General features: G+C 48.4%; 1 protein-coding gene across 2 annotated transcripts in view; it reads right to left on the bottom strand.

The window, feature by feature from the left end:
• GDPD5 (glycerophosphodiester phosphodiesterase domain containing 5) overlaps positions 1-24,847 on the bottom strand; it is a 156,327-nt gene extending 131,480 nt beyond the window's left edge. Inside the window, exon 1 of one of the 2 annotated variants that reach the window (XM_082219350.1) lies at positions 24,693-24,847. The gene's annotated coding sequence lies outside the window, so the exon portion shown is untranslated. The remainder of the gene's footprint in view (positions 1-24,692) is intronic. The other variant, XM_082219351.1, reaches the window with a different exon arrangement.
• Between the last annotated feature and the right edge of the window lie 369 nt (positions 24,848-25,216).

The following is a 25,216-nucleotide window of genomic DNA, read 5'->3' as shown; positions in this document are numbered from 1 at the left end:
AAGCAATAAACAATGTACAGTGGTACCTCGGGTTAAGTACTTAATTTGTTCCAGAGGTCTGTTCTTAACCTGAAAGTGTTCTTAACCTGAAGCACCACTTTAGCTAATGGGGCCTCCCGCTGCCGCCGCACCGCGAGCACAGTTTCTGTTCTCATCCTGAAGTTCTTAACCCGAGGTACTGTTTCTGGATTAGCGGAGTCTGTAACCTGAAGCGTATGTAACCCGAGGTACCACTGTACAAACTCCATTTTCTCTGGTTAATTGTGCTTATCCAGGGGAGCAGACCCCAGCACCCCTTGCCCTGCAATATTTGCAGTAACTCGCTGGGTAAAAATAATCATCTCCAATCCAGTTGCCAAGGATTTTAAAAAAGCAAACAAGACAAGCGGCTGACGAATTACTGGAAAGCATCTACATCTCCCGTGGCTTCCAGGCATCGCCAGGCACTGTTCCCGTTCCAGTTGGCTTGAGAGATTGCAGACATCATTTGGCTGGACCTGCCAATATGGTTGATGCCAAGGTGGAGAGGAAGAGCTCATACACAGACCGGAAAAATTGCATTTCTTGCTTATACAAACATAGTAAAGGTAAAGGGACCCCTGACCGTTAGGTCCAGTCGTGGCTGACTCTGGGGTTGCGGCGCTCATCTCGCTTTATTGGCCGAGGGAGCTGGCATACAGCTTCCGGGTCATGTGGCCAGCATGACTAAGCTGCTTCTGGCGAACCAGAGCAGCGCACGGAAATGCCATTTACCTTCCCGCCGAAGCGGTACCTATTTATCTACTTGCACTTTGACGTGCTTTCAAACTGCTAGGTTGGCAGGAGCAGGGACCGAGCAACGGGAGCTCACCCCGTCATGGGGATTCGAACCGCCGACCTTCTGATGGGCAAGCCCTAGGCTCTGTGGTTTAACCCACAGCGCCACCCATGTCCCCATACAAACATAGGGGGTTGCCTTATACTGAGTCAGGCCACCTAGCTCAGTATTGTCTACACTGATTGGCAGCAGCCCTCCAGGGTTTGGGGCAGAGTTCCCTTGCAGGCCGGAACTGGGACCTTTTGCATGCAAGGCAAATGTTCTGCCACTGATCTATGGAGCTTCCCTGAATGGCCCTGAAGGACATCTATACAGAAGCTGCAGACCTAGGCTCACAATCCTGCGGTTGGAAAGCAATTCTATCGGCGGACAAGCACTATGCATACCAGCTTGTTGCTGTTGTTTAGTCATTTAGTCGTGTCCGACTCTTCGTAACCCCATGGACCAGAGCACGCCAGGCACTCCTGTCTTCCACTGCCTCCCGCAGTTTGGTCAGACTCATATTTGTAGCTTTGAGAACACTGTCCAACCATCTCGTCCTCTCTCGTCCCCTTCTCCTTGTGCCCTCCATCTTTCCCAACATCAGGGTCTTTTCCAGGGAGACTTCTCTTCTCATGAGGTGGCCAAAGTATTGGAGCCTCAGCTTCAGGATCTGTCCTTCCAGTGAGCACTCAGGGCTGATTTCCTTCAGAATGGAGAGGTTTGATCTTCTTGCAGTCCATGGGACTCTCAAGAGTCTCCTCCAGCACCATAAAAATGGAAAAATGACGGGCGACCACAGCAGCGAGCAGCTCCTGAAGCCAGCCAGAGCCAACTGCGCTACCAGGCTGGCTCTGGGCTGCTGAGGCTGCCGTTGCCATGTTTCCCGGGGACAGATTTGCAAATCCGGGGACTGTCTCCAGGAACCGGGGATGCCTGGTAACCCTATGTTGGAAGGTTCAGGACGAAAGGAAATACAGTAACTTTCAAAATTCCCGTCTATAAATACTGCAAACTTAAGCCGTCTTTGTTTTGGGAGCAGGCCTACACGCGCAGCTGAACACCACTTACGATAATCACAGCTCGCTCCCAGACTCTTCTGTCATCTTTATCTCCAGCTTTGAGCAGGCACCATAATTGGACCGGTAATGGTGTACTAATGGTATGCTGCACTCGCTGGCTGTTTACAGTTGAGATTCTGAAATATTTCACCTGGCTCTGGCAATTCCCTGCCTCTCACATCCTCGAGAAATCCGACTTCTGCAGCTTGAATCAGCACCATCGCCACACCCCGGCATTCTCCTTTAAGACCAAACTCTCTACAGTGATACCTCGGGTTACATACACTTCAGGTTACATACGCTTCAGGTTAGAGCAGGGGTCTGCAACCTTTAAGACAAAAAGAGCCACTTGGACCCGTTTCCAAAAAACAACAACTGGGAGCCGCAAAACTCGTCATTATAAAAATAACTTTTTTGTCACTTTTTTATTATTTCTTTGTTTGACCCCTCAGAATTACTCCTCCTCATAGAAATAAACGTTAAATTAACAAGTTACCTTTTTGTGTGTGTGTGTTCTTCACTCCCCTTCAAAACAGTGACCAGCGTACATGCCCCCTTTCAATGCAGCGACCAGCGTACATGTCCCTTACAATGTACCAGGCGGGCAGGCGGGAAGGTGATGTCGGGACGGTGCATGACTAATGCACGCACCGCCCCCATGCGACGTCACAGCCAGTACAGTGCCCGCCACAGTGGGGAGTGTCGGGGCGCACAATGCGCCTCCTCCCCTCGTTAGTATCCGCCCCGGAGCCGCGGCAAAGGTGTAAAAGAGCCACATGCGGCTCCGGAGCCGCGAGTTGCAGACCCCTGGGTTAGAGACTCCGCTAACCCAGAAATAATACCTCAGTTTAAGAACTTTGCTTCAGGATGAGAACAGAAATTGTGTGGCAGCAACGGGAGGCCCCATTAGCTAAAGTGGTGCTTCAGGTTAAGAACAGTTTCAGGTTAAGAACGGACCTTCAGAACAAATTAAGTACTTAACCCGAGGTACCACTGTATTTAAATATACAGTCATACCTCGGGTTAAAGTCGCTTCAGGTTGAGCGTTTTCAGGTTACACTCTGCGGCGACCTGGAAGTAACAGAACACATTACTTCCAGGTTTCACCGCTCGCACAGACGCTCAAAATGAAGTCACGTGCATGCGCAGAAGCGGCGAATCGCGACCCACAGACGCGGGTTGCGTTCTACTCTGGATGCAAATGGGGCTCTGGAACGGATCCCGTTCGCATCCAGAGGTACCACTGTATATCTTTATTGTTTTAAAATAGATACATTTATGCCAGGAAAGCAAACAAACCAACCAACAAACATACAACCAACAAACATACAATCAAATAAGAAAGCTCCTGCAGCCAATCAGAAGCCGCAGAAGCCCCGTCGGACATTCTGCTTCCAAAAATGGTTCACAAACTGGAACACTCGCTTCCGGGTTTGCGGTGTACAGGAGCCAAAACGTTTGAGAACTAAGCTGTTAATGCGGCAGTGTTCACATGTTCGTTTTGGATTGTAAACACCTCGGGGCAGAGACCCATTCTCTTGCACTCTGTGTGGTGCCGTGTACTCTGGCATTATGCAGGGTTGCCATGTTTCAAAAAGTGGAAAAGCTGTTGAGGGTTTTTGGTTTGGTTTGGTTTTGCCCAAAGTTGCTGAAAAACGTTTTTTTGCTATTTTTAAGGGAGATCACCCAAAACGACACTGCCAACATGAATTGCCACACGGCCGGACAAAGTGGAGGTGCGTTCATATTTCCAACTCTGACAAGGCAAGTTGAAGAGGTCAGGGAAGGAGAAATACCAGACTTCCAACTCATGACCTAGCCCTGCTCTGAAATCACATTGCAACAGGCTCATCACCAGAAAGCCATCGCACGGCCTCCATCCTTGTCAATTAATTGGGCAGGGAGCGGACCAGCAGAGCAGCTTGCTAAACTCGGCTCTTAACATTTTCTTTTCAAAAAAGGAACAGAAACCAGATACCTTTTAATTACGAAACAATTCTGAACATTTCCCAGGCGGGGGGGAGGGGGGACAGAAGCCACTGCAACGTTTTCTACAGATGTGAGGCAGTTGCCAACATTTCCCTCCCTCCGGGAAAAAAACCACACAGCTGGGGAGGGGAGTTTGCTTAAAAGGAGGGAACTTTCAACATGCCTGACCCCTCAGTACACAGAACTGCATTTACTAAAAAGCCGGGCGGTGTTTATCCTTCCTCCGCTTCCTCTTAGATATCACGGCCTGGCAAGCATTTTCTTATTACAACTTCTAAAAGGTTTTTTTCCAATGCAGGCATGTGTTTATTTGTCGTTTGGGTTATTTGCCCGTTAAGATGAGATCCATGCAACCACGTTTCGAGGGTACTGGGTCACGATTCAGTCTCTCCCCTCTCCCTGCAGACCTGTTGTTGTTTATCCATTAAACTAAAATCTATGCAATAGTTTTGCAGTACAGCGGTACCTTGGTTCTCAAACTGGAAGTCCGTTCCAAAACCAAAGTGTTCCAAAACCAAGGCGCACTTTCCCATAGAAAGCAATGCAAAACAGATTACAGTGGTACCTCAGGTTAAGTACTTAATTCATTCCAGAGGTCCGTTCTTAACCTGAAACTGTTCTTAACCTGAAGCACCACTTTAGCTAATGGGGCCTCCCGCTGCTGCCGCGCCGCCACCATGCAATTTCTGTTCTCATCCTGAAGCAAAGTTCTTAACCCGAGGTACTATTTCTGGGTTAGTGGAAGCGTCTGTAACCTGAAGCGTCTGTAACCTGAAGTGTCTGTAACCTGAAGCGTCTGTAACCCAAGGTACCACTGTAATCCGTTCCAGACTTTTAAAAACAACCCCTAAAACAGCAATTGAACATGAATTTTACTATCTAACAAGACCATTCATCCCTAAAATGAAAGCAATAATGTATTGTACTATACTATAAATAAGCCAGTATTGTAGATGATAAAAAATATTTATTTATTTCTCTTACCAGCACGGATATTAGTCATTGTTTGGATGGGGGGCTTTTATCCATTTCCGCAGTCACACAATCAATCAATCAATCAGTAGCTGAACTGGGTTCCACACAGTCACAACAACAAATGAACCGAAAAAGCCTCAGAAACAAAAACGCAAAATAAATAGCAAATACAAAAGCGCCAAACTTAATCTGTTCCGGAAGTCCGTTTGACAACCAAAATGTTCGAAAACCAAGGCACAGCTTCTGATTGGTGCAGGCGCTCCAGAAACAATAGCCAACAGCCGCATCGGAAGTTCAGCTTCCGAAAAATATTCAAAAAGCGAAATACTTGCTTCCGGGTTTTCGGCGTTTGAGAACCAAGGTGTTTGAGTAACAAGGTACCACTGTATTGGAGTGGGGTGTCATGATTTGTGTGACCATCTATGCAAAACGATACTGGTTTAGTGCATGAATCATAAAGGTAAAGGGACCCCTGACCGTTAGGTCCAGTCGTGACCGACTCTGGGGTTGCGCACTCATCTCGCTTTACTGGCCAAGGGAGCCGGCGTACAGCTTCCGGGTCGTGTGGCCAGCATGACTAAGCAGCTTCTGGTGAACCAGAGCAGTGCACGGAAACACCATTTACCTTCCTGCCAGAGCGGTACCTATTTATCTACTTGCACTTTGACGTGCTTTCGAGCTGCTAGGTTGGCAGGAGCCGGGACCGAGCAACGGGAGCTCACCCCGTCGTGGGGATTTGAACCGCCGACCTTCTGATCGGCAAGTCCTAGGCTCTGTGGTTTAACCCACAGCGGTGCTAAAAGAGCCCTCTTTAGCTACTGTCTTTCGGGAAAGAACCCAGGGATCATCTAGTCCAACCCTTTGCAATTTAGGAATCACAGCAAAAAAATCCCTTAAAACCCTGAGCCTGAGCATCAAGCAAGAGCAGAGCGGGGGGGTGACCTTCAAAAGAGGCAAAATTGTTCATATTAAACCATGATTCTTAGAAGTCCAGAAAAACAATTAAAGAAGAAAGTTAAGTATAATTGGGGGGAAAGAGGGATAGTCAATGTCTAAGAACTAAATTAACAGGCAATAGGAAGAAACTGCGTGGAAACAAGGGAGAAGATGAAATGTTTCATCACTTTTGCTTCAGACGGGGGTGGAATTACATTTGCCCTTGTTCTCTTTCGGGGGAGAATCTCGGCTGTTAAAACGATAATATTACCCTAGGCGAACTTTCTGTCTCGGACACTGCCTATTAAGATATCAAAGCAAAAAATGAATAAAAATGAATAAATGGCAATAACTGGTATTAAAACTCATGGGGGGGGGGAGAACATAGCAATAATTAAGACAAGAGTAGTATATGATGGAGCAATGACAAACCTAGACAGCATCTTAAAAAGCAGAGACCTTTGCCAACAAAGGTCCGTATAGTGAAAGCTCTGGTTTTCCCAGTAGTGATGTATGGAAGTGAGAGCTGGACCACAAAGAAGGCTGATCGCCGAAGAATGGATGCTTTTGAATTCTGGTGCTGGAGGAGACTCTTGAGAGTCCCATGGACTGCAAGAAGATCAAACCTCTCCATTCTGAAGGAAATCAGCCCTGAGTGCTCACTGGAAGGACAGATCCTGAAGCTGAGACTCCAAGACTTTGGCCACCTCATGAGAAGAGAAGACTCCCTGGAAAAGACCCTGATGCTGGGAAAGATGGAGGGCACAAGGAGAAGGGGACGACAGAGGACGAGATGGTTGGACAGTGTCCTCAAAGCTATGAACATGAGTTTAACCAAACTGCGGGAGGCAGTGGAAGACAGGAGTGCCTGGCGTGCTCTGGTCCATGGGGTCACGAAGAGTCAGACACGACTAAACGACTAAACAACAACAAGTATATGATGGAAGGACAGAAGTGATTATCCCTCCCAAATATAAGTGTTATTTGGCCAAGTGTGTCAACTGGCTTTCAGTATGTGGAAACTATGAATTTGCCTAAATTTGGGGAGAATCTGACGGTGGTCCAATTACATAAAACGCAATGAGGAGAGAGCAAATTTAGAATGAATTATATAAAACAAAATTCCTTGATTTTGATCCGGCTGAGAATTTGGGATACATACAAAAGGCTGTTGTTGTGCCCAACTAACGCACCATTAAAACCAGAATTAGATGTTTGCAGAGCAGGGGGTTGGAGAGCCATTTCCAAGATGGGGGCCACCACATCCCCTTCAAAGGAACTTTATGGGGGCCACATCTAGTGGCAGGAGGGGCCGGAACCAAAAGCAGACGGAGCCACAAAGTTCATTCACTCACAAATCCTCCTCTACCTCCATCCTGGCAATCGAATAGCATTATCAGAGTTCAAGGCCCGACAGAAAGGCCCGTGGCTAAGAAAAGAGAGCAGACTCAGATCTCAGGTGTGTGGATAAACCAGGCATAGGCAAACTCGGCGCTCCAGATGCTGGACCTCAGTGTCCAGGCTGAACGATGGGGGTGGAGACGCTCCTTCAGGTATACTGGACCGAGGCCTTTTAGGGCTTTCAAGGTCAGCACCAACACCTTGAATTGTGCTTGGAAACGTCCTGGGAGCCAATGTAGCTCTTTCAAGACCGGTGTTATGTGGTCTTGGTGGCCACTCTCAGTCACCAATCTACCAGGTTGTAGTTCAGTGGTAGATTATTATTACAGTGGTACCTCGGGTTAAGAGCTTAATTTGTTCTGGAGGTCCATTCTTAACCTGAAACTGTTCTTAACCTGAAGCACCACTTTAGCTAATGGGGCCTCCTGCTGCTGCCCCGCCGCTGCATGATTTCTGTTCTCATCCTGAAGCAAAGTTCTTAACCCGAGGTACTATTTCTGGGTTAGTGGAGTCTGTACCCTGAAGCATATGTAACCTGAAGCGTATGTAACCTGAGGTACCACTGTACTCATTTAATTTCGATACAGCTTTATATTTTAAAGAGGGAGAGGGATTCAAAGCAGTCTACTACAACACATTAAAAGATCCAATAAAGCAATCCAGAATCAAACATCTGCTAACAGGGAAGTTTTTAATATGTGACATCTTAGTGTATTTTTGGTCTTTGTGGAAGCCGCCCAGGGTAGCTGGGGAAACCCAGCCAGATGGACAGGGTACAAATAATAAAGTATTATTATTATTATTATTATTATTATTATTATTATTATTATTATTACAGGAGTGGGACTGTCCACTGCCTCTAACCCTGGGGAGCTGCTGCCAGCCAGTGTGGGCAACATTGCACTACATGGCCGACTCATAATAAGGCAGCTTCCTAAATTCCGGCACACAAGCAAACCACGCAAGGAAAGAGCAAAGGAGTTGCATAGCTGTCATGTGTCCCTTATTTGAAGGGACAGTCCCTTATTCCAGCGCCATGTCCCACTGCTGTCCCTTATTGATGGATGTCCCTTAAATTTCAAAGGAAGCAGCTCCTCTCCCTCCCTCCCTGCCGGCCAGGGAGGAGGGAGGCTCCAACTGTGTAGCTTGGCTGTGTTGCTCACCCAATAAGAAGTCTAAGAATGACTGGGGGGTGGAGCTTGCATGCCTTGTGTGTGGCTAGTTAATGCAAGCTGAGGGGGGTTTTGAATGCTGGACGCCATTTTGTTGCACGTGCTGCTGCAAACTTTGCAGTGCAAAGCCAGTCCGGGGAGCCATCTTAAGTTGAGGCTGCATAGGCCTTGTGGTGCATGTGATTCAGATTCTATTCAGTTGAACCTCTGGTTACAAAGTTGGTTGGACAGTGTTCTCGAAGCTACCAGCATGAGTTTGACCAGACTGCAGGAGGACAGGAAGACTGGAGTGCCTGGAACAGGTGAGGCTGCTGGTCCCTTATTTTGGCTGCTGGTCCCTTATTTTCAAATCTGTAAGTTGACAGCTAGGGAGTTGACGCGGTCTGAACTTGCACAAAAGGTTCAGAGCTCTGCTGCGCAGGATCTGCCTGGCCAACGTCTTGCAAACGTCTTTGCCCACATTGCAAAATCTGCTCCTACCCTTTTCTTGGTAACACCTCCTTCTTAGGCAGTGATGGATGGGATATAGCACAGGGAGGATCGCTGACATTTCTAATTAGAATCTGGCAGCAAGGGAAGGGGTAAAGCTCAGGTCATGGAAAGCAGCTGCCAGTCAGAATAGGCAATATTGGCTTTGAAGGACAAGCAAGCACTCTGACCTGAGCAACACACCTTCCTATGTTCCCAAAGACTCTCCTTTAATGTTTTAATGTTGCATTTTCATTTTGTTTTTTAAGCTGTATTCTAATCAATTGTTTTTATATTTAGTGTTAGCCGCCCAGAGCCCAGTCTTGGCTGGGGAGGGTGAGGTATAAATAAAATGTAATAATAATAATAATTTATTATTTATACCCCGCCCATCTGGCTGGGCTTCCCCAGCCACTCTGGGCGGCTTCCAAAAAAATATTAAAATACTGTAATACATCAAACATTAAAAGCTTCCCTAAACAGGGCTGCCTTCAGATGTCTTCTAAAAGTCTGGTACTTGTTGTTCTCTTTGACATCTGGTAGGAGGACGTTCCACAGGGAGGGCGCCACTACCAAGAAGGCCCTCTGCCCGGTTCCCTGTAACTTGGCTTCTTGCAGTGAGGGAACCACCAGAAGGCCCTCAGCGCTGGACCTCAGCGTCCCGGCAGAACAATGGGGGTGGAGACGCTCCTTCAGGTATACAGAGCCGAGGCCGTTTAGGGCTTTAAAGGTCAGCACCAACACTTTGAATTGTGCTTGGAAACGTACTGGGAGCCAATGTAGGTCTTTCAAGACCGGTGTTACGTGGTCTCGGCAGCCGCCCCCAGCCACCAGTCTAACTGCCGCATTCTGGATTAGTTGTAGTTTCCGGGTCACCTTCAAAGGCAGCCCCACGTAGAGCGCATTGCAGTAGTCCAAGCGGGAGATAACCAGAGCATGCACCACTCTGGCGAGACAGTCTGCAGGTAGGGAGGGTCTCAGCCTGCGTACCAGATGGAGCTGGTAGACAGCTGCCCTGGACACAGAATTGACCTGCGCCTTCATGGACAGCTGTGAGTCCAAAATGACTCCCAGGCTGCGCACCTGGTCCTTCAGGGGCACAGTTACCCCATTCAGGATCAGGGAGTCTTCCACACCTGCCTGCCTCCTGTCCCCCAAAACAGTACTTCTGTCTTGTCAGGATTCAATCTCAATCTGTTAGCCACCACCCATCCTCCAACCGTCCTCCAATTATTATTATTAAAGCCAGAGCAGTTTTCTCCAACCTCGTGCCCTCCACCAGATGTTTAGGACAACAACTCCCAGAATGGCCGTTCGGGTTGGGCATCACTGCTCTGACAGGAAGCCTCAATACGAAGGCCAGGCGGTTCCTGCAGATCAGCCTGGGTGACTAACAAATTGAGACGACTGAGTAATGCATTTGCAAAAAAAAAAAAGTCCACTATGCCTCTCCCTACAAAGCACATCATTTTCTCTCTGGTTTGACAAGGTCCTCAGGTTCTGCAGCTGGCAAGGCCTCTGGGTGGCCTGATGTTTCGCCCGCAAGCACTTGCCATGCCCGTGGCGACGCAGTCACCCGTAACGGCCTCCTCGGCCGAAATGCGGCTTTGGTTATGCTCGCTGGGGCATTGTACAGCTGCTGCTGCTGCTGCTGCTGCTGCTGCTGTTCACCTCTGCCAGACGGGCTGCGTGATCTCTTCTCCCCAGAGATTTGGGGGGGGGGAGGGAGACCGGATCCAGGGCTTTCCTCACATGCAAAATGTATGCCCAGCTACAGAGATGCAGCACAGATCAGATGGTAATAAAAAGGCAGAGGGTTAATGCCTTTAAAAGCCACCTACGTTCTGTCTCCTGTTCTTGACCTCTACATTCCCATGCCAGGAAAACAACTTCGAAACTAGGAATTGGAAGCCACCCTCATGCGGTGTTCGAAATTCAATCACCAGGTGAAATATACTCCGAGTCGAGTGTGGATTTCCTGCTCTTTATTCAGCTCATAGTGGTGAGGAGGAATGGAAGTTCCCCCAGAATGTCTGCCTTATATACATTATTTACACAATGGGCCCCATGTGATTGGCTCATTCCGGGATACTCCTGTAGGCCAATCAGGTTGCGGATTCACTTCCACCTGGAGCTGGATTGGGTGGCTCCTTTGGGCCAATCAGACTGCTGCATTCTGAATCCTATTGTTCTAGGACCAATCAGACTGCTGCATTTTTGATCCTATTCAACTCAGTGCATAACACCAGGCATGTTTTGCTTCCGGAGTGGGTCCAACTGTGACCATGTGAAGATTTCTGGGTGCTGGGTCAGCGAATAGCAAAATTGACTGGAAAAATCAGAGAACAGGGCAACGAAGCATTCCAAAGAGATTGGATGAAATTTACAACATACATAGAAAAGAACTACAGTCATACCTCGGGTTACAGACGCTTCGGGTTACGTGTTTTCAGGTTATGGACGTGCCAAAACCTGGAAGTACCGAAATGGATTACTTCCAGGTTTTGGCAATTGCGCACGTGCAGAACCACTAGATCGCACTTTGCGCATGCGCAGAAGCGCCGAATCGTGACTCACGCATGCACAGACACGGCACTGCGGGTTGCGAATGTGCCTCCCGCACGGATCACGTTCGCAACCCGAGCACCCACTGTATACACAAATAAAGACACTCGCGGGACGGAAATAGACCTCACAATGTTTATTAAAAATCATTCATTTTGGATTTAAGAATATTGAACAAACATATTGCAACAGTTGAAGAATGAAATTTTGAATAGTATTATTCCATAGTATTAAGTACACAGAGAATGTAAACATGACAAATGCGTAAATATAGAGAAACCAAAAAGAGGAGAGAGGGAAGTACAAATTTGTTTAAAATTAAAGTATTAAGGTTAAAAGAAATAAGGTATGTATTATGTATTAAAGGTAAAGGTAACAGGACCCTTGACCGTTAGGTCCAGTGGTGGACGATTATGATGGCAAAATTTGGAAAATCTGTAAAACCAATAAAGAACATTAAAAAAGAAGACATTTTTGTTAATAGGATTCTGCTATTCTGTTTGGCTGTCAAACCCATGGGAAGTGACCTTCACAAGGCCACCAACCAAAGTGGAAGGAGACCAGTCAGCGACATATTGAAATGGAAGGATCCTACTTGCGGCTTTCCCTGAAAGCAACTCCCATGGAGTTCAGTGGGGCTTCCTCTGAAGCAAGTGCAAGCAGATCCACAGCCGTTGATTTATCTCCCCCCCCCCAAAAAAAAAAAAAAGCACAGAGAGGCAGAGAGTCACGGCACAAGGCAGGTTAATGCAGACGTTCTCGGCTCCATAAATAACCTTGCAATCTGACAGACACGCCAAAGGATAACACGTGCCCCGGCTTAAGAATCAAGGCAAACTTGCTCATAAATCACAGCCTGGCTCTCTGCCCAAGGAGGCAGCAGATCGCTCTTCGGCACTCAGCCACAAAGGCGACAGCTCCTTCCCAGATCCGATACGTCCAAATGGAAAATCAGCCGAACGAACAGCAAAATTCACCGGACAAGGCAGAGCGGGGGGCGGGGGTGTCTCAGAATGGGGCAAAGCTTGAATGAGACAGCTTCACTCACAGGCACACTAAAAAAGATCTGTTGCTTAAACAGGGCTGGATTAGAACCATGTTGTTGTTGTTTAGTTGTGTCCGACTCTTTGTGACCCCCTGGACCAGAGCACGCCAGGCACTCCTGTCTTCCACTGCCTCCCGCAGTTTGGTCAAACTCATGCTGGTAGCTTCGAGAACACTGTCCAACCATCTCGTCCTCTGTCATACCTTCTCCTTGTGCCCTCCATCTTTCCCAACATCAGGGTCTTTTCCAGGGAGTCTTCTCTTCTCATGAGGTGGCCAAAGTCTTGGAGCCTCAGCTTCACGATCTGTCCTTCCAGTGAGCACTCAGGGCTGATTTCCTTCAGAATGGAGAGGTTTGATCTTCTTGTAGTCCATGGGCCTCTCAAGAGTCTCCTCCAGCACAATAATTCAAAAGCATCATGAAGAAGGCTGATCGCCAAAGAACTGATGCTTTTGAATTGTGGTGCTGGAGGAGATTCTTGAGAGGCCCATGGACTGCAAGAAGATCAAACGCATCCATTCTGAAGGAAATCAGCCCTGAGTGCTCACTGGAAGGACAGATCCTGAAGCCGAGACAGTGTTCTCGAAGCTACGAACATGAGTTTGACCAAACTACGGGAGGCAGTGGAAGACAGGAGTGCCTGGCGTGCTCTGGTCCATGGGGTCACAAAGAGTTGGACACAACTAAACGACTAAACAACAACAACAACAACAACAACAACAATGTGGATGTTTATTTAAATCCTGCCATCAAGTCTATTGCCTTTCTTTGTTTCCGCAAATATAGTAACGAATGGTTCCCAGTCTTTTTCAAAGTCTCTGTTGCCTTTTTCTCTTAGTCTTTCTTTCATTTTTACCAGTTCTGCATAGTTCATCAACTTCTCTTACCATTGTTCTTTAGTTGGTATTTCTCCTGTCTTCCAATTTTGTGCAATCAACATTCTTGCTGCTGTAGTGGCATACATAAATATGGTCCTCATTTCTTTTGGTATGTCTTGACCTAAAATACCTAATAAAAAGGCTTCTGGTTTTTTTACAAAGCTAAACCTTGCTGACCCCTGCTCTACAATATCCTTTTTGAGATGAGGAAAGCACCTGGCGAGAGAAATTTCCCCCAGCATATACAAGAAGCTTGCTTTCAAACAGACACATTCTCAAACTGGATGTGAAAGTTCCTGGGAAGCTGAAGCCAATCTATACCTTCCGTGACTTCCCCTTCCCTTCCTTCTACAAAAACTCAGCACACACACAAACAGGTTCGTCTGACCGCAACTCACTTGGAGCTTAATCTGAAAGGACAGGATTTTCATTAAGAGGTTTTTATTTTAATTCACAAACTCCCACTTATTTTTTTAAAAATGATTGCTTTTAATATTCCAAAAGCATACTCCCTTCTGCATGGCAAAGGGATAGGATCTTACAGAAAAACAAGGCAGTCTGCTTAAGACAGCAGATATAACGTGCAGAAACAGAACATCTCTGACTCTTGCTTGCTGCAAAAGACAAAAGCCCTCCTTCTTTGCCATGCTAACTCCGATTCCTTTCCCTCCTGTCTGAAAGCAGGCAAACAAGACAGGATTTGTGGAAGCCTTTGCAGACAGATTAAGCCCTGCTGCCTCTAAAAATAGGAAGTGCTTCAAATCTGGAGAGGGCAAAGATTTCAGGCGTGGAAAGATCCTAGTTTGCCATCTGGTCAGAGACCAGAATTCCTGCTGTAGCAAAGAACAGACAAGTTGAATGGAGTTTGGTACAGCTGGGAAACATACAAATTTGAAGAGCTGACTTTCGTTTATCGATTGCGTTCAGAACTCACCTCTCCTCCAAGCAGTGTCCGAAATTAGCCAGGCACCAGGCACGTATTGCACCTGGCTATCGGCCACCTGCGACCAAGCGATTGATGCCCAGGGGCCAGGATGGCGTCTAATCTCTCCATCCGGGGATCATTGGATCTGGACTGTTTTCGCACACTAACACCCCATCCTGTACCATTCTATCAGTCGTATTTTATCTGCACAATCGGAATGAATTTCTGGAACTTTTTCTGTGCAGCCTGATTAGGAACAGTCGCCATTTGGAAAAAGAGGTCAGGATAGGCGAAACGAAAAGTGGACTGTTTGGATCAAGTGATTTTTCTTCTTTAGGTTCTCAGAGCTCTTAAGCTAGCTCCAGGTTGCCATCCGAACTAGCCAGATGTTCAACTGAGAATCAGTCACAGTCAGTCCGTCATTTGAAAAACAAAGAATCTAGAGCGTCTTGCCTCCCAAAAAATGGCAACTAGACATTCCATTTTGGTGACTGTAACCTTGGTTTTAAGGAGCTATTTGGGGCCTAGGTTAAATATCTGAGTTTCTAACACTGCCTCCAACGTGCTCAAGGTGGCCGTACATTTATTCTCGTCCCCACAACAACCTTATATAATAATAATAATTTATTATTTATACACCGCCCATCTGGCTGGGTTTCCCCAGCCACTCTGGGCGGCTTCCAACTGAATATTAAAAACAATACATCACCAGACATTAAAAACTTCCCTAAACAGGGCCACCTTCAGTTGTCCTTTAAGAGTAAGATAGTTCTTTATTGCTTTGACATCTGCTGGGAGGGCGTTCCACAGAGCAGGCGCCACTACCAAGAAGGCCCTCTGCCTAGTTCCCTGTAACCTCACTTCTCGCAGCGAGGGAACTGCCAGAAGGCCCTCGGAGCTGGACCTCAGTGTCCGGGCCGAATGATGGGGGTGGAGACACTCCTTCGGGTCTCCTGGACTGAGGCCGTTTAGGGCTTTCAAGGTCAGCACCAACACTTTGAATTGTGCTTGGAAACGTACTGGGAGCCAATGTAGGTCTTTCAGGACCGGTGTTATGTGGTCTCGGCGGCTGCTCCCAGTCACCAGTCTAGCTCCCGCATTCTGGATTAATTGCAGTTTCCGGGTCACTTTCAAAGGTAGCCCCACGTAGAGCACATTGAAGTCCAGGCAGGAGATAACTAGAGCATGCACCACTCTGGCGAGGCAGTCCGCAGGCAGGTGGGGTCTCATCCTGTGTACCAGATGGAGCTGGTAGACAGCTGCCCTGGACACAGAATTGACCTGCGCCTCCATGGACAGCTGTGAGTCCAGAATGACTCCCAGGCTGCGCACCTGGTCCTTCAGGGGCACAGTTACCCCATTCAGGACCAGGGAGTCCTCCACACCCACCCACCTCCTGTCCCCCCAAAGCAGTACATCTGTCTTGTCAGGATTCAACCTCAATCCGTTAGCTGCCATCCATCCTCCAACCGCCTCCAGACAGGACCTTCACTACCTTCACATTTACAAGAGATGGAAGATTAGGATGAGAGAGACTGCCTAGGACACGGTCACCCAGTGAGCTTCACGACCGAGTGGTGATTCGAACCCGTGTCTCCCAGATCCCAGACCAATATTCTTCTAACCACTACACCACACTGGTTACGTGAAGTTGCTCTGTGGCAGGTTGCACCAGACTGCATTAAAAAGTCCCAAACACTGCAACAACACATTTCTGCTTAACAATGCATTTTAAAAATATGCTCCTAGATCCATTACATTACACTGTTAACAGTTTCATGCAAAACACCTGGTATGGGTGTATAAATATGCTAAAAAGCCTATTTAAGTAGAGAGGGGGAATTAATTGCTGTTCAGGTGCTCAGTTGTGGGTTGGTGGGGTAAGAATATGCCCTCCCCTCTTGCATCGTATATTTGGTACCTGTCCCTGAACCCCATTTCCCTCTAGATTTGCCTGCTGAGTCCCATCAGTCAGGGTTTATTGGGATGCAAGACACATATCCCACTTATGCTCATACACGAACAGCTGTGGGCTTAGGAAATTTACACCCAGGGAAATGGAGCATCTGTTCCATTGTGGCCGTTTGGGTTTCGCCTGCCGCGTAGCAAATCGTCACAATTTGTAAGGTTACGGATAGGCTCTGGTACAGGTGATAGGGATGGGAGAACGCTCTCGCCATCGCTATGTGAAGGGGATTCCGTTAAAGACAGAATGGTTTGGTCAACCCCTGAGAGGGGGTTGTGCCCGTGCCTGAGTCCAGGGGGACATTTGGGTGGCAGAGTGAGCCTGTTCCCAGCTTTCCGCTTATCCAGGTGTTCACCCTTGGCTGACCTATGCTGCTGCCCTGGGTCAGCACTACCTGCGTGGCAGGCAGCTAGTCGAACCAGAGCCTATGCAACCACTCACTTTCTGTAATCAATAAAGTTGTGGCCTAAATTCTGCCAAAAACCAAACCAAAAATTTGAGTCAAGTGTGAATTTATTTAGTGGGGAGGTTTCTGGGTCTGAATACACAAGGAGAAGGATACTGTAGGGTTGGGAAAAGTTCAGAGAAAGGCAACTGAAATAATCAAAGGGATGAAGTGACTGCCCTGTCTGTTGCAGCCACTGGGACTTTTTAGTTGAGAGAAATGCAGAGTTGAGAGGAGACCAGGGAAAGGTGTACAGTATAAAAATTATGTACGGTGTGTTGTGAAGAAAACTTTTTTATGCCCCTTGGGGACATGCAACAAAACCAAACACTGGAAGGTTCAGGACCCGCACATTGAAGTATATCTGCACACAGCGCGTAGTGAACCTGTGGAACTCACCGCCACAAGGTGCAGTGATGACCAACTCGGATGGAGAAATTCGTGGAGGATAAGGGTGCGTGCTACATCCGAGTGCCAGAGCGCTAGGCCTCAAACACCAGCCAATGAGTATTGCAGGTTGGGAAAGCGCCGCTGCACCTCAGGTCCTTACCTGGGTGTTTCCCACAAGGCATCTTGTGGCCCCTGTGAGAGAACAGGATGCTGGACGAGACAGGCCTTTGGACTGATCTGGCAGGCTTTTCTTATGTTGAAACACAGAGCTATGGCAACAGTGAACACTCTGCGTCAAAGCTGCCAAAATCTTCGCTTGGTCACGAGCTGAGCCTTCGCCAGCAGTCAAAGATGACCGCAACTGCAGTCCAGGAACATCATATAGGCAGTTGGCTGCATTTGCCACACTGAAATGTCCAGGCATTTTTTGCAGTGAGGTTGTTTTGTATATTATTACTATTACTATTACTATTACTATTATTATTATTACAGTGGATGCTCGGGTTGCGAACGTGATCCATGCGGGACGCACATTCGCAACCCACAGCATTCATAACACGCAGCATGCGCGACGGCCGAAACCCAGAAGTAATCCATTCCGTACTTCCAGGTTTCGGCGGTCCGTAACCCAAAAAAATGCGGGTGGCACTGTGGGTTAAACCACAGAGCCTAGGACTTGCCAATCAGAAGGTCAGCAGTTCAAATCCCTGCCCCGGCGTGAACTCCCACTGCTTGGTCCCTGCTCCTGCCAACCTAGCAGTTCAAAAGCACGTCAAAGTGCAAGTAGATAAATGGGTACCGCTCCGGCGGGAAGGTAAACAGCGTTTCCGTGTGCTGCTCTGGTTCGCCAGAAGCGGCTTAGTCATGCTGGCCACATGACCCAGAAGCTGTACACCGGCTCCCTTGGCCAATAAAGCGAGATGAGCGCCGCAATCCCAGAGTCAGTCATGACTGGACCTTTACCTTTTTAACCCAAAAAAACGCAACCTAAAGCGTCTGTAACCAGAGGTTTGACTGTATTATTATTTCTATACTGCTTTCTATTTCTATACTGCTTTCTAAGAAAGAAAGAAAATCTCAAAGTGGTTTACAACCCATTAAAACATCAAATAAAACAAATTAAAGCTTCAAGGAAAATATTTCAGGTCCTTCCCTAAGTGACACTTTGCTTTCTTCTCTCACCAACCCAAAGATTACGACGTGGTCGCAATTGGACCCACGCCAGTAGCAACACACTCCTGACACCTGGCTGAATTGTAATACTGATCATAGGTTCCCCAACAGTGTTAGAAATTAGCCAGGCACTAGGCGCATTTTGCGACTGGCGTGGGTCCAATTGTGACCATGTCGAGACCTCTGGGTTGGCAGGTTGGCAACTGACAGCTCCACCTGGCTGGCCCCTCCAGCTTTCTTAAGCAGGTCAGAAGAAGAGATTATTGATTGCATTTATATCAAAACTTTTTCTCCTCAGTTAATCTCTACAACGACCCTGTGAGGTAGGTGCAGTGACTGATTCCAAGGTTCCCCAGTGAACTTCAGGGCAGTGTGGGGATTTGAACCCGGATCTCCCAGGTCCTAGTGCAACCAGTGGCGTAGCGTGGGAGGTGCAGGGGGGCCGGCCGCACCGGGCGCAACATCTGGGGGTTAGGGTTAGAGGGCACAAATCCACAGGTTAGGGGGCGCAAATCCACGGGTTAGGGGGCGCAAATTACTTGCCTTGCCCCGGGTGCTGACAACCCATGCTACACCACTGAGTGCAACACTCTAACCACTACACCATACGGGCTTCCCAGAGTCGTTCTGCCATGGTGCAGCCCTATAAATTAAGTAGGTCACTCAGAGAAGGATCTGAAATATTTTCCTGGAAGCTTGAACTTGTTTTATTCAGGACTGCTTGATTTGATGTCTTTTTACGTGTTACGAATGGTTTTCGGTATTCTTTAAAATGTAAAGCGGTATAGAAATGAAACTAATAATAATAATAAATAATAATAATAATAATTACAATACTAAATTTCATTGTAGGAAACAACAAATCAGTCTAACTAGCATCATTTATACTCCCGATACTGAAATCAATTATAAAACTTATAAAGAAGGAAAATAAAATTATATTGTGGTTGTTTGTTTGACTTCTCCATTATTTGTTTGTTTGATTATATGCTTGTTTGTCTGTTTTCCCATAAATGTATTTATTTTAAATCAATAAAGATATACTTTTAAAAGGAGGGGGATAAAATTCATTGTAAAAAATATATATATAGCGCCTAGACATTCTGTTGTGGCTTCCGTAACCTAGGATTAAGTCGCCATTTGACAATAAGCTTATATATCTCCGAGTTTCTAGCACTGTATCCCAAACCCTCACCTGCAGGGAAGCCCATTTGTAGGCAGCTCAAAGCCATTTCCCAAGTCCTCCGCCACCTTTTAAATGCCTGTATCAGGTAGTCCAGTTTCACACCCATCTGATGGATGAACGGGGGTCAAAAGGCTGAAAGAGAGCAGTTACCGAAGGCCACCCAGCGGGCGGAAATCTCTGCTTAGCCAAAGTGAGGATTTAAAAGCTCACAGTTCAATGTTCTTCCTCGCTGCGCGACGCCACCTTGCAGTTATTTAAGGACAGGCTTAGAGCAGATGAGAAAAGGGATCCTGAGAAGAAGGCAAGGCATTGCCACAAATTTTTTTCTGCAGCTCCATACAGACCCCTCCTAATTTTCCACCTCTGCTCATTAATCTGATTTCTTTTATTTCCTTTGGACAGCTCAGGAACGCTTCATTCCCAACCCTTTGTATCCACCGTGTCAATAGGATTTTTTCCATCCATTACAGGGCGAGTTGAGCACATCCCTTCGCCTCGCTCGCTCCACAGCTCCCAGGCGAGCTCGGAAACCCCCAGTGGAAATAATACGCAAGGCATCGAGGGCATGCGAGCTACAGGCACCCGCAATTGAAGCCTGGCTGCCCAATTTCTCTGGAAAGGGGTCCTGTTGCGGAAGAGGCAAGCTGATTCTTTAAAGCAAGCAAAAGACGACCTCTTTGCCAGTACGACAGCGGGGGGCGGGAGCTCAAAACATAGATAAAATTGACAGTTCAAAAGAAGAAACTGGTGTACACAATACAACAGCACACAACATCAGGCTTGCCCAAATGATGAGGCTTTTGGCAGGCATCGAAACCAGGGCAATAAAAGCACAGGCGTAATATCATGAGGCAGGGAGTTCCAGAGGGACACGGGCACAATAAAAGAGTGATTCCTTGCAATGTTATTCGGCCTGAAGCCTGGAGTAGCTGCCTTCCTCTGCTCTGGAGGGGGCTTTGGCATAAATCGCATCCCTTCACCGTCCGCAGAACCAGGTCCCACCTTTGCCACCATCTCCCTCCCTCCTGCCCCGAGAGAGAAGTGCTCAGATCTGAAGGCACTTTCAGCTGCAATACCTCCATGGTGCCATCAGCTTGTCCAAGCCATCAGGCTTATTAAGACATTAAGGAAGGCTCTTAATTGCTCGCGTTGACCCAGCCCACTCCTCCTGGCTAAGCTGATGAGGTACCATTAATCTTGATCAGGCGGTCCAAGATATCTGTACAGATAACACCCCCAAAGAAATCTGGGAAAGTTTAAGTTCTATTTAGGTGTCAAGCAGAAATTTAAAAAGAAACGCAAACCAAAATTTTTGATGTTCACAAAACGCTGCGGCCAGGGGGGAGCAGAGGTTAACACTGGAGCTGTGTTCGAAATTCGCCAGGCGTGTTTTCCAACCGGCTATCAGCCACTGGCTCCTGGGTGGAAAGCCAGGTGCAAAATGCGCCTGGCTAATTTCAAACGAAGATCATGGCCACTGGTCCCATCCCCTCCTGGCAAATAGAAGGGGAAGAAATGGAGGCAGTGAGAGATTTTACTTTCTTGGTCTCCATGATCACTGCAGATGGTGACAGCAGTCATGAAATTAAAAGACGCCTGCTTCTTTGGAGAAAAGCAATGACAAACCTAGACAGCATCTTAAAAAGCAGAGACATTACCTTGCCAACAAAGGTCCATCTAGTTAAAGCCATGGTTTTCCCAGTAGTGATGTATGGAAGTGAGAGCTGGACCATAAAGAAGGCTCATTGCCGAAGAATGGATGCTTTTGAATTCTGGTGCTGGAGGAGACTCTTGAGAGTCCCATGGACTGCAAGAAGATCAAACGTATCCATTCTGAAGAAAATCAGCCCTGAGTGCTCACTGGAAGGACAGATCCTGAAGCTGAGGCTCCAAGACTTTGGCCACCTCATGAGAAGTGAAGACTCCCTGGAAAAGACCCTGATGTTGGGAAAGATGGAGGGCACAAGGAGAAGGGGACGACGGAGGACGAGATGGCGGGACAGTGTTCTCGAAGCTACCAGCATGAGTTTGACCAAACTGCGGGAGGCAGTGGAAGACAGTAGTGCCTGGCGTGCTCTGGTCCAGGGGGTCACGAAGAGTCGGACACGACTAAACAACTAAACAACAACAACAATTTCAAACAGTGCTGGCACCACACAGCCATGCTGGTTCAGGGTGACGGTGGGAGTCGTAGTTCCAAACAACAACAGCGCCAGTGTAGGGCAGTGTCCGACTCAGACCTGGGAGACCAGGGTTCAAATCCTCCCTCAGCCATAGAAAGCTCTTTGAGCGTGTCCTTGGGCCAGACACTGCCTCTAAGCCTGAGCTACCTCGCAGGATTGTCGTGAGGGGGTGGAAAGGGGAGAGGGAGAACCACGTGCCTGAGGTCCTTGGGGGAAAGTTGGGATATCGACGTGATAGATAATAGAACATCTGGAGGGCACTAAATTGGGGAAGGCTGACAGGGTAGCTAACAGGAAAATAAATTGCACTAACAAATGTCAAGGGAGATCTCTTTTGAGCTCGGGATATTCCCGCTGGCATGGAAACATCAGCTCCCCGCAAGGATGATCGTACATTTGCCTCAAGACTTCTGTGCAAATTCCCACGGGGGATTTGCACAGGTCACTGCGGAAACGCTATAGGCAGATGTGGCCTTTCGGGTAGAGGGTGAGACCATCGCAGCCACCTCTCCTGTCCAGATTCGGCCAGGGAGTGCCGGGGGAGAAGAGAGACAAATAGTTCCGTCCTAAATTAAGTGAAGCAGAGATTTATGGCATGAGCGGAACGAAGTCAGCCGAGCGAGCCAAGAGACGCTCGTCCAAGACGTCGGGGAAACATTAACTTCAAAAATACACATTCCGCTACAACCCTGGACACGCTGAGCATCAGTTTTAATGGCAAGCCGGTTCCAAAACACTTTGGCAGAAGGGAGCAGGAAGATGAGGGAGGCGTATGAACTAATCACAGAACGGACTTCCCAGTGTAATACAGGGGTGGGAAACCTTTCACAGCCCAGGGGCCTCATTCCTTCTTAGGCAAGCTTTCAGGGGCCACATGCAGGTGGGCAGGGCTAGAAGCAAAAGTGGGAGGAGCAACAAATTTTCTCAGGCATCCATCTCTATTCTCCATCCAGGCAAACAAGAAGCATCACCCTCAGAGCGCAAGGACAAGAGAAAACACTGGAGAAATTCTGTGGAGAGAATAGGCAAGGCTGAGAAGGGAGCGTGGCCCTCAGAGAGGTTCGAGGGCCACAAGGCCTGAGCTCCCATATCCCTGACACATGGTCCTTTACCAAAAGAATGAGTGGATCTCACACTCGTCCGATCTGCTTCGCAATTTTTGCTAGAAGCCCAACGTTTCCATTTTCCCATTTGTTGATTATTATTTCGTGATTGCGTTTCAGTTTACGTAACCCACCTGGGCAGGTGATTGTGGGATGAAGCACAAAAGAGAGGCCAGAAATAGAAAAATAAATCAACAAACAAATACCACCCATGCACAGCCACCTGCAAAAGGTTTTAGGGGACTTCCAGACTGTTGTTATTTTCAAGGCAGGGGGAGGCGGGCAAGGAACCAATCACAGAGTGGGACAGTCGGGTTGAGCAGTTATAGTCGACTGGGAGGCCTTGCACACAAACCCGCTTCCCTTCACAAAAAGATCGTACTTACTTTCTCCTTTTTTGCAATTACGGAAGTGAAGGGGAAATACAGCAAAAAAGGCAGAACAACACTTGTTTGACGCAACTTGGTCTAACCTCCCTGCGAACGTATCAGGATAAACACACAATGCACAGATCACCTGGAAGCAGCCATACAGTTAGAAGGAAAGAACAGGGTGTGGCCAAAGCACCTCCTGAACCCTAGGAATTTGCTTTCAGAGAGGAGATGAGCTCACAGGCCTTTCACACGCATGCAAAATCCACTCCTAGGCACATCACTAAATTTCAGCCGCCAAATTGGGTGGGAGAACGTAGTTCTGTTCCTGCTGTAAACCAACAGAGTCCAGTCTCCATTCATCCCTGCTTCACGGTAGCATAAACAGAGGCCACAGCCGCTCCATAATATTTAAAGCCCTCTTACCACTTTAACAGCCACGGCTTCCCCCAAAGCATTCTGGGAAGTGTAGTTTGTCAAGAGTGGTACGCATTGGTGGAAGACCCCTATTCCCCAAAGAGCTACAATTCCCAGAGTTCCCTGGGAGCAGGGACTGACAGTTAAACCCCTCTGCAAATTATATAGCTCTGTGAGGGAAATAGGGGGTCTCTTTACACCTCTCCGTAGCCTCAGCAAACTACATTTCCCAGGATTCTTTGGGGGATGCCATGACTGCTTAAAGCAGTAGCATAGTGCTTTAAAGGTACAGAACAGATGTGGTCAGCGACAACAAGTCCTAGCCCCAAAGCACTTACATTGTAGATTTGGGCAATGAGGAGCCAGAGATCTTTGAGCCAGGGTTCCTTCATTTAAATGGTGCGGCTGCTATGCCTTTACCCAGCAGTAATTCAGCCAGGAAAGGTTTTCCCCATCAGGGTATTGGGATGCTGCGGGGCTACTGAAGATGGTGAGCTACACCTGATGAACATCTACCTCCCGTGCAACTAACACAGCACAAGAGACTTAGAGGAATGAAAAGAAGTCGATCGCTTGACTCAAGGGAGGTGGCACCATCTTCAGTACAGGCCCCCTCACAGAGGATAATTCACACATAAACACAAATAATGCATATAGCCCACCACAACCCAAAGACTAGGGGCAAGGAATAACAAGATACAGGAATCTAAGTTGGGTGATCTCTCTTCTGTTTTCTTTAACAGAAAATGCACCTGAGAATGCATTCCTTTGCATGCCCTACTTACTTCGGAGTAAGTCCCACTGAAGGCAGCTGTACCTCCCAGCAAACTTGCATAGATGGAACGGAGTTGAAATGGGATCCGCAGCCACTCCCAGGGTTGCCAACTTTTAACCTTGCCTCCGTGGCTGCGCCGGCACAATTCCGCCTCCAGCGCTTAGCAGGCTACCCCGGCCGAGCTCCTCTCAAAGCCACAGGAGCAGAACCACCCCGGCAAGTTGGCAACCCGAAGAAGCTCACACTTGCGCGTATCCAAGCCGCGCTCCTTATGCGCTCCAGGGCAAGCCACTAACACCGGGGTTGAAAACAAGCCTCGATTCCACAGACCTCATAAAGCACCCCCTCCCCAACCTAGCCCACGTCCCCGAGGGCGCAAAAAGCCTGAGCGCGAGGAGTCCCCGGCGCGCCGGTTTTTGGGGAAGGGGCGCGCAATCCGCGACTGGGCGTCCCGGCGAGGCGCCGCGCTTACCTTGGCTCGCCTCGGTCGAGAAACGCTCCGGCTCCGGCGGGCACTTGTGGGGCTGCCTCGGCGCCTTCCTGCTCCCGGGGCGCGCTTGTGTAACCTCGGCGGCGGCGGCGGCGCCTCGGTGCTTTTGGAGAGGCGAGGCGCGCCGGGCGCAAGCGACCCTTGGCCGGACTCTGCCGTGTTCCTCCCTCGCGCAGCGGCGGCCCTGCGGGACCCAGAGCCGGGGAAGGACGGGGAGCGGCCGGGCCCGTCTCTTGCTTCTCTCTCCCCAACCCCCCCCCCCAAAGGCTCTGCGCTCCGGGCAGGCGGCGGCGGCGGAGTTGCCGCAGCGCCAAGGAGCGGAACAAAAGCGAGCTCTCCAAGGCGCCCGAGCCGTGCGCCCTCCTCCTCCTTCTCCCTCTTTCTCCCTTCTCCCGCTTCTCCTGATCCCGGCCGGCTTGGCGGCGCTTCGGCTACCCCGCTCGAGTAGCCCCGGGCTGGGTCATCGCGGCTCCGAGCCACCGGGCTTCCAGGACTGCCGAGAGAAC

Source organism: Podarcis vaucheri, assembly GCF_965113315.1.
Source record: "Podarcis vaucheri genome assembly, chromosome: 4".
Taxonomy (NCBI): Eukaryota; Metazoa; Chordata; class Lepidosauria; order Squamata; family Lacertidae; genus Podarcis; species Podarcis vaucheri.
The sequence above is the reverse complement of the archived record's forward strand: the minus strand, read 5'-3'. Positions and strand labels throughout refer to the sequence as shown.